Genomic DNA, 10140 nt, shown 5'->3' with positions numbered 1-10140 from the left:
TGCACTCTTTCTGACCAACAATCAGTCATTTTTTTTTACTGTTAATGGCATTGCTTTTTCAAAACAACTTATCACTATCAGCTGTGGAACAGACCGTTCAACAACCCCAGATTTAATTTCAATGCAATTACCATGTCATTATTACATCCTTCTCTCGATTCACAGAAGCCAATGTCACTGTTGTTGGCCAGAAAAACCTGTGTCAATCCCTGAAACTCAACGCCAGCTGCAGCAAATTTACTGAAGCGATTTGAGACTTTTTGCTGAGGCAGGTGGCAACGGTTTGGATCAAAGAAAAGTGGAGGGATCCGAGCTCTTTATAATCCGATTTCATAATCAAGAGTGAGGCATAAACTAATTACACAATTGCATGGGAACTGTGAAGTTTTGGACCTATTATTAAATTTGCAATTTTAATGGGGGTTTTTTTGGAGGGGGTGGGGGAGGGAAATTAACTTTCCCATTTCAAAAAAAATAGAGCATCAACCCAATATACTTATGCTGCAACCAGAATTAATTTACAATGCTGCAATTCCACAGAGGTGTCCTGATGGTCATCATCATCATCATTATCAACCTCAGGAGCACAATATAAATGTTTATCAGAAATGTCAGATTCCTGAAATTGAATTGGAACAATGAACTCACAGACCCTCGTTTGTTTGTTTTTCTGCGTGTTATTTGCGACAGAACTTGTAAAATCTTGTTAAATTTCATTTAAAAAATGCTTAGTTTGCAGTGTTTCTAATACATCAGCAGTTCTTTTTCCCCCCACTAATCCTGACCCAATCTGAGTCTGCACTGTGCTGCGAATCAGTTATAGGAGTGAGCATTATTTTTACAAATATTATGATGTTTTGTGCTACAAAATTGGGCCAAATGCTGATTGAAGCATAAGGTGCGCCTGGGTGATTAAATCAGCTTGATATTCCTTTTGCTGGTATGATTCATTGTAACCAGTCGGTTAGCTAGTGATGTAACTATTGACCTGTGGCAGCTGAGCTTGTTATAGCAATGCAGGCTTCAGCCATGCATTAATAGCCTCTCCCTCAGCCAACCCTACTATCAGGAATCAGTAATCTATCTGCTACTGCTTACAAAATACTATAACAGCCAAAAATAAATTTTAATAATTGCTGCTTAAAGTGTTTCCAGTTAATGAAGAATTCCTGCCTCAAGATGCGCAGTTATCAATTTCTAATGATACATCAGAAAGGGTAATAAAATATTAAATTAAGATCTAAAGGAATATGTTATCACGTCAGAAGTACCAATTTTCTGCAGCATCCAGTATATGGCTATGCAAGCTAAATGGTGTTATTCCACAGGTCACTAAACAGGAGAGAGATTAGGGGGTGCTGGCAGATAGATTGCTGAAGTCATCAGCACAGTGTGTGACAGCAGTAAAGAGAGCAAATAGCATCTTGGGCTGTGCAGTCAAAGGATGACAACACAAATCTCGAAGGGGTGCCAAGTTTGCTCAGGGTGCGTACTTAGCATCACCCTGCATACTGTGGACAATTTTAATCATCATATTATGAGAAACAAATCCAGGCATTAGAGAGGCTGCAGTGAAGGACAGTTCAACTGATCGTTTAGGGACCTGAGTTATGAGGAGACGCTGTAGAGGATGTTTATGCTGGAAAGGTGACGGCTCAGGGATGATCGAATTCAAGATCGAAAGGGTGCAGACAAGATAAACATCACTATGTTGAAAATCGGCCACAGATTCTATAGTCAGGGGTCATAGCTTCAAGCTTAGGAGAGGGAGGGTGAAAGGACAGTTTAGATTTAACGACTTTACACAGAGGGTGGTGAATGCATGGAACGGACTGCATTGGGAGGCAATGGGGCTTGATTGCGTCAGCAAATTCAAGATAGTTTGACAAGTGCCTGGAGCAAATTTTGATCAAGGGGTATGCGAGGTGTAGAGGGATGCGATATTTCCCAGACATTGGAAGACTGCAGTGATATTTTCCAGTGATACACATTCATATGTTCTAGCTTAAAGAGATCTCGTATTGTACATTAACTGCCGGAGCGATCGCAGCATCGTACCAAATGTGGAGGGAGGGAAAGTTACAGTCTGGTAGTTCTGCTCTGTGGTTTATGGATTTTGCATGGCAGCAATGAAGCTATTTCAGAAATGTCTCCCCCCTAAAGACGCTTACTTTCTTCTGACAGAGGTTCCCGCCCTCCCTCCATCTTTCTTCAGACTTGTCCTTTGTTCTCTTTCACCCCTCCATTTCCCTTTTGGGTTCTCTTTCTCCCTACTGCTGCCCTTCTGGTTTCATTCAATTGATGGTCCTGATATGGAGAAGGAACATTCAATGTTGCAGACTGAGCTGCCAGCAGTGCTGATCTCAAAGAGAGCAGAGTACATATGGTGTCAACGCACTTAGCTGTCCCAGTTCCAAAAAGACAACAAATATTAACAGTTCTTGAACACAGACACCAGTATTTACATATAAGCATAGCAAGTACAAACAGATAAAGCAGGAGGTACAGATGAATTCAGTCAGCATCTGAAAGAGAAAAGACAGAATAATATCTCTCACGAAAGGACCCAGTTAAAATTTTAACCTGTTTATTTCCTTCAGATGCTGACAACCCTGATGTTAATTTGAAGCACTTTCAGTTTTTATTTCAGGTTCTCAAGTTCATTTTTTTCCCTTATTAGCACTACATTTTCTGTTCCCTCCTAAAGGTGCTTCCCATATTACAACAGTATTGTAAAGCGTTTTGGGACATCCTGAGGTCGTGAAAGGCGCCATATAAATGCAAGTCTTTCCTTCTTTTTGGCTGGGATGGTTCCATGGGAACTTGCAGTCCTCCAGGATCTCACCAAGTGAGTTTAGTGAGTATTGAGCAGGCTATTCCACAGCCAAACCTGATCCAACTTCACTTAGTCACTCACACACAAACTTTCTAGCAATGGGAGTCTCAGGGACAGGAACCCTAGCTGATTTTTCACCTCCTTTGCTCGAGGGTGTTGAGGCCAATCCAAGGACCCTAACTCTTGCCCTGGTTGACACCGACTGACTCAGCGGAGCTGCAAAAACAAATCTCCAGGAACAGATCATACCAGAGCCACAATGTCTGCAGGCTCTGAACTGACCTGCCCACATGCAAAGCCAGTCTGAACAGCAATTAACCTCGGAATGAACTCACCCAGTGTTTATTTAATATCCATTAGACCATGCAGATTGAAAGAGACTGCATTTTAGTGTTCACATTCGGGGAGGGGGAATTTTATCTCAACCAGTTGTGACTGGGGCAGGAATGTAGTAAAAATAGCAGTGGAACGACTAACTGCCCCAATCCCGCTCTATTCTGGCCACCGCTCCTTTTTTAAGGCAGGTGAGGCTCTCTCCTGACCCAGACGGGAATTTTATTAATACATGCAAATAGGTCCTATGATGTCATTCAGACCTCGATGGCATTTTAACAGCCGAATGAGTGGGGCGCCCGCCACGGGGAAGAAGAGGTAAGTCAAAAACTTTCCTTAGTGGGCCTACGAGGAGCAGGAGTGCTCCTCCGGGACCCCTCAAGTCAAGCCTTGGCCTCTGCTACCTCGGCGACCCCCTCTTTCAACCCGCAAAATTCTCCTGGATTTACCCTGGTGCCAGCAAGCATCCTCTGGGCCCTATGATTTTGATGATATCAGGAAGGATCAGAACTTGCCTCATCCCCCTGTCCACTGAAAACCCACTCTTAGTTAAAATTCCACCGCCCCCATTGGGTTTCCTATGGTCTGATGTCCCTGTCTTTCTAAAACAGCTCAAAATCTGATTTATTTTGAGTAGCACCATCAGAAATTCATTGTTAAACAGAGCAATAGTACTTTGGTTTGTTTTGAAGTCCTAGACTATTAGGTGGGACGGATTTGTAGGTCATTGCTTTTTTTTTCTGTGATGTCCTATTTTTTTTTAAATTTCCACTGAGGTTTCCCCACGCAGGTGTTACCAATCACGTTTGGAATGCAACGTTCAAAATAACTCCGAATGTCATGAATGTTTTACGTCGAAAAAAAATTTCAATATTTTTTTTTTCCTTGATACAAATAGATATAGTCGGCAGAAGAACTCCAATTCGAGACAAAGATATCTGATGAACAACCACTCGGTGTTGGTTGAAGGGACTTGCGCAGGCAAGGGATTGCAAAGAACACACTTTGAAAAGTACAATCCGCACAGCTGCCCTCTCAGATAATCCTGCAACTGTCCTAATTTAAGAACACGATGAATATTTCCCTTTTTTTTCGGGGGGGGGCGGTTGTCTGAATTGAGTACAAAATAAAAAGGGACATGCGTCTCTTCTTTTTTTAAAAAAAAAAGCAACAAAAACTTCCATTAAGTGTGACGAACCCTTCTGGTGCTATAATTTGTGCATGCGAAGTAAACATAAGGCAACATGAAAAATAATAGGAGCTGACTGATGCCAAGGTTTCCCTCCTCTTGCATCCTCTTTGCAGGAGACAAGGAGGACCCGGCTCGGTTGCTAAGGGAGGCAGGCGCCGGTGACTGACAGCGGCTTGGTCCAATGAGGTGGCAGGGCTGTGGGGCTGGGAGCCAATGGGGGCAGCGCGAGGGTGCGGTGGGCGGGCCTAAGGCGGGAGTTCGGATGTATCCAGTGTCGACTCTGTGAGCATCACGTTGCTACAGTTGAGGAGTGGGGGGGAAAAAAGATACGGTGCTGATTTTCTTTCTTCCTTTTCCTTCTTATTTGTGAATGTTGATCTCGAATGGCTTACAGCGTCTCTGTCAAACTACAGCACAATTTCTGTGTGGTGCCTTCTGGATATTACCGAGAATCAAGCTTGCAATTGCAGGTAATACCGAGTGGGCTTTCCTTAAAAAAAAATATATATATATCATGTATTTTGTAAACTGTTACTTTCTTGTTATTCGCGTACAATCCTTGCAAGGATTTAAGATGCGAAAACTTTCGCTATTTACCACAACAGCGCACTTTAAAAAAAAAGTTGTCCTTTTTGATGAAGTTTGTATTTTAAAATATGCAATGTCCCAGCAGTGCGTTGCCCTACACAATACCATGTTATAGATGTTGGGTACTGTTTCCTCATTGTGTACTGTTTTAATACATGCAGAATGTCACCATGGGTGGGGGAGAAGAAACACGTCATGTAAAGCACTTTAGTCCATAAAATAGTCATTCAGCTTTCAGGCGGATCGTTGGATAAAGTGCTCTCCTTTGTCAAAATATCCTCGTCATCTGATGTCTATACTTCGCTAACAGGTCACTGCGACTTATTTTTGGTGGCGGAATTTTGTGGCGCAAATTTAGCACTGTAGGATTTTTGTTTCGATTTACCCTGACAAATAGGACCTTTCGCAGTGTCAAATCCAGACCAGCCTTCCTGTTGCATTGAAGAGAGAATGAAAGGTTATACGTCTCCTGTGTGGATACACGCATTTCCAAAACAGTGGCATGGCTTGTGATTTCAAACAAAATGACTATTCAGATTCTGTAAAGTGACACGAGAGAGAACTGCCAAGGCAATAAGCCATTACAGAAGCAGTCAATCAGCACTAGCTCGCTATGCCATATGCTGCCACACATTTAAAATTTATGATCTTCTCAAACCCCCCAAAAAAATTTACTGTTCAGAAGAATCTTGTTGATGATAGGAACTATGGGTGATTTTCTTGGCAGAAAGGACAAATAAATGAACAGGAAAAAAATGTTAAGAGTGATGAGAATTTAGCAATCGATCATAAATATTTTTGAAAATATGAACAGGATAAAATATATCACTTGATATTGGAAAGGGCATGCTGGTAATTTTATTACTGTATGGAGTAAGTGTGATAAATATAAGTTAATATTTAGCAGCTGCTTTGAATTGGCCAAATACAGATGATCTCCCTTCAGAACCAACCAGCAATATTTATTATTGCCCCTGGCTGTGTCTTAATTTGAAGACTGCAATTGCTATTCATGGGGAAAAAGAGGGAATATGGTATTTCTTTCTAATCTGATAGTATTAGAAAGTATCAGGCAAAATAAACTGCTTGTGATCCTGGGGAATGAGAAATTGTGTTTGCAGAGGAATAACTAGCTCCTGAAGACTTTTGTGGTTTTGGAGTCACAGTTTGGTTTTTGCAGCAGAAGTCACTTTATACTGATGTGTTAAACGAGGAGTAGTATGACAGTGGCTCAGACCTGCTTCCGATCTTGGTTGGGTCATCAGGTGGAGCTGCTTGGTGCAGGTAAAGCACCAAGTCCCCCACAGGAGAAACAAAAAAGTAGGGCAGATACTGCAGGTTTCCTTTGCAGACCCCAGGACACCTAATTAGGAAGTGGCATTGGCAGAAGCCGCGGAGCAGGTCACTTGGCTAATCCATTGGGAATAGTACTCTGTTTAGGTAAAAAAAAAGTTGAAAATATTGAGGGGAGGGAGGGGAATAAAATCAATGGACCTGCAGTACACACTGTAGGGGTGAAGTGCCTTGTGTTAAAAAATATTAGCAAAAAAGCATGAGTATAAAACAGGATTTCCTATTTTGTATTCCAACCACTTTTGATAAAATAACCAACAGGAGGAATTTTATTCCCAGTGTTTTACCACATCATCACTGTTGATCAAAAACAGTGTAAAATGGAGAGCTGCAAATTGTTTTATCTTCTGAAGAGATGAGCATTTGGTGCTGTTTCCCCAAACAGACTTATTCCATGCTACGTCCTCACTGTGTTGAAATAATCAAACACTGTTCGAACTCACTCTTTCCCAGGACCTCTTAGCTCCCTCTCTCCTCCCTTCCTCCTCCAATCAACAGGCTTTTGAAACCTGAGCTTAGTATTACCGAATAACTACTTCCTGAGTTACATCTTCAGGCTTGGAGTGTCGTGCTGCTCACTTTAAAAATGTTTAAAAATGGACCAGTTTAAAAATGTGGTGTATTTTAACTGGTTAATATATTCTCCAGGACGACAGTGTTGAAATGTGCAGACAATGAATAGATACTGAGAAAATATCACCTTCAAATGAACACCAATAGGATATGTATTATTTTATTTTTGACCGATTTTTAAGTTATTTTCTGAAGGCACAGAACACACCATTTCCAACGATGAATGCAGTGTTGAAACCTGTTCTAGGATTTCCGTCATACAGTTTTGGGGGTCCTGAAAGTAAAGTGGACTGCCTTGTCATCCAGTTGCCCCTTGGTCCCCATGCTTCCCAATCACCACCTTCAAAGACTGATCACTGCAGGAACCACGAGGGTTGGTTGAATCTGTAGCCTGAGCACTAATGTAGTAAGCTGCTGGGCAAGGCACTGCACATTAGGCTGGAAACAAGTGTACTATACTTGGTAATACCCTGAGCTAATGGATACAGCAAGACCAATGAATTTCAATTAAAATGGCATTATCAAGTTCAGGGGAAATTTTAAAGGGGATTTGGTTCTTTGAACTGCTCTAAGAAACTCTGCTACTTTACTGTTGTGTTGACCTCTTTGGTAAGTTGGTGCTGAACATCAACACTAAATTTAGCTCACATTTGTTCTGTGGCCTTTTAAGTTAGGCCATGGGATAGTTGCGGACTTGACATTCTCTCCTCTGCTATTTTCAGGGAAACATTAACCCATTCTGTACCCAGGATTCATTAAGCATTCATACACTACTATTTTGCAATGTAATTTCTTTACTGACTTTGTGTTAACCAGTTGGTGAAGGCACTACCCAATGGAGCACCAAGCCGTAAAGGCTGGAAGATCCAGGTTTGCTTTCTGTTCTGTGTTTTCTGTTCTGTGGTGGGTTAGCTTACCTCATCCAGGGCAGCTGTTGAGTCGATACAGTTGGCCTCAATACCCCCTGGGGTAGTGAGGTGCTGCTGGTTACTATCCTGCCTTCCTGTTGGAAAATGTATGTCTGGACCTGGGGTGAGGACACAATTGAACTTCGATGTGAACTCTCCAATTGTGGCGACACAACAGCCACACTTCGAGGGTAGGACCTCAATAGCTGAAAGTTCTGCCAATGAGTGAGGAATGCTCAGAAAGTCAGGAGGTGGCAGGCTGAAGGGTACAGCCTAGGACATAGGGCTGGAGGGGTTTGTAGAGGTCAGGTGTTGCAAGGCCACGGAGGTGGTCGGGGGGGGGGGGTGGCATTTGTAAACAATGACATGGATTTTGAATATGGTGCATTGGGGACAGGAAGTCAGTCTGGGTCGACAAAAACAGGGTTGCTAGGTGAGGGTACTTAATGTCGGACTGGATATTGGCAGCAGAATATTGGACAAGTTAGTGCTTGTGTATTGTGTTGCTTGGGATACAGATGAAGATGGCATTGAAGAAAGCAAGTCTTGAGGTAATAAAAGGTTGAAAAGGATTTTAGCAGTAGTGGGGTGAGGTTGTGCCAGAGCTGGACAGTTATGTAAAGGCAGAAGTATGTAGTGATAGATAGAACATACTAATTAAAGCTCCGCTCAGGGTTGAACAAAACATCAAATGCTCATTACCTCAGGCTAACATGAAGAGTAGCCATTTAGGGAAAGTACCAGCGATAATGGAACTGTACCTGAGGAACGGACAGTAGAGGAGGGCAGAAATTTGTGTCACTGCAGACAATCACTGATGTCACGGACTGGACTTTTCTCCTTTCGCTGGAAGTGGGTCAAGGATGGGACCCCTTACCTGCTGGCAGACTCTTCCAAGACCCCCATCTATTTTCCCATATCTCGGTATCTCTGTTCTGAAGAGAGAGACCATCACTACCAGGGAGGAAAATTATGTGATGCTGCAGCACTGGAAATACCAAGTCCACTATTAAAGAGACGAGAAGCCCTAAAGGCGAGTAAAGTTGAATGTTGGATGATTTTGAGTGAGCCCTTTTGGAGACCTGCAAGCAGTTGGAGAGGACAAGAGAAAGAGGTGACCAAAATGATGTCCTTTCTCTCCTTCCATGGGTTTCTCCTCAATCACACCACAACAGCCCTCTAAAGCCTCCCTGTTAGTGGTCTTGCTGTAAGTCAGCGCTATGGAGATGAGAAATTAGCTATTTCACCACTCTTGGACCACCCAAAAAATAGATAAATTTCTTGAGGAAAACCCAAGCCAGTATCTTGCAAATGCCTTACCTTCAAATGTGGTCATCAAATTAAAATCCAGAAAAAGAATGGAAGGGACATCATAATGTGCTCAGTTTAAAAAAAAAGAAACATAATTTAATAGAGGTTTTCAAAATTATGAAGGGTTTTGATAGAGTAAATAAGGAGAAACTGTTTCCACTGGCAGGAGGGTTGGTAATCAGAGGACACAGATTTAAGGTAATTGGCAAAAAAGGAGGTGGGGAGGGGGTGTGATGAGGAGAATATTTTTTACACAGCGAGTTGTTGTGATCAGGAATTCACTGCCTGAAAGGGTGGTGGAAGCAGATTCAATAGTAACTTTCAAAAAGGAATTGGATAAATAGAATCATGGAAAATTTACAGCACAGAAAGAGGCCATTCGGCCCATCATGTCCATGCCGGCCGAAAATGAGCCACCCAGCCTAATCCCAATTTCCAGCACCTGGTCTGTAGCCCTGTCGGTCACGGCACTTCAGGTGCACATCCAGGTACTTTTGAAATGAGTTGAGGGTTTCTGCCTCTACCACCCTTTCAGGCAGTGAGTTCCAGACCCACTATCCTCTGGGTGAATATTTTTTTCCTCAGCTCCCCTCTCATCCTTCTACCAATCACTTTAAATCTATGCCCCCTGGTTATTGACCTCTCTGCTAAGAGAAATAGGTCCTTCCTCTCTACTCTATCTAGGCCCTTCATAATTTTGCACACCTCAATTAAATCACCTCTCAGCCTCCTCTGTTCCAAAGAGAACAACCCCAGCCTATCCAATCTTTCCTCATAGCTAAAATTCTCCAGTCCTGGCAACATCCTCTTCAATCTCCTCCGTACCCTCGTGCAATTGTATCCTTCCTGTAATGTGGTGACCAGAACTGTACATAGTACTCAAACTGTGGCCTAACTAGTGTTTTATACAGTTCCAGGATAACCTCCCTGCTCTTATATTCTATGCCTCGGCTAATAAAGAAATGTATTCCATATGCCTTTTCAACTACCTTATCCCTACCTGTCCTGCTACCTTCAGGGATCTGTGGACATGCACTCCAAGGTCC

This window comes from Heptranchias perlo, chromosome 20 (assembly GCF_035084215.1).
Source record: "Heptranchias perlo isolate sHepPer1 chromosome 20, sHepPer1.hap1, whole genome shotgun sequence".
Lineage (NCBI taxonomy): Eukaryota > Metazoa > Chordata > Chondrichthyes > Hexanchiformes > Hexanchidae > Heptranchias > Heptranchias perlo.
Note: the sequence above shows the minus strand (reverse complement) of the source record.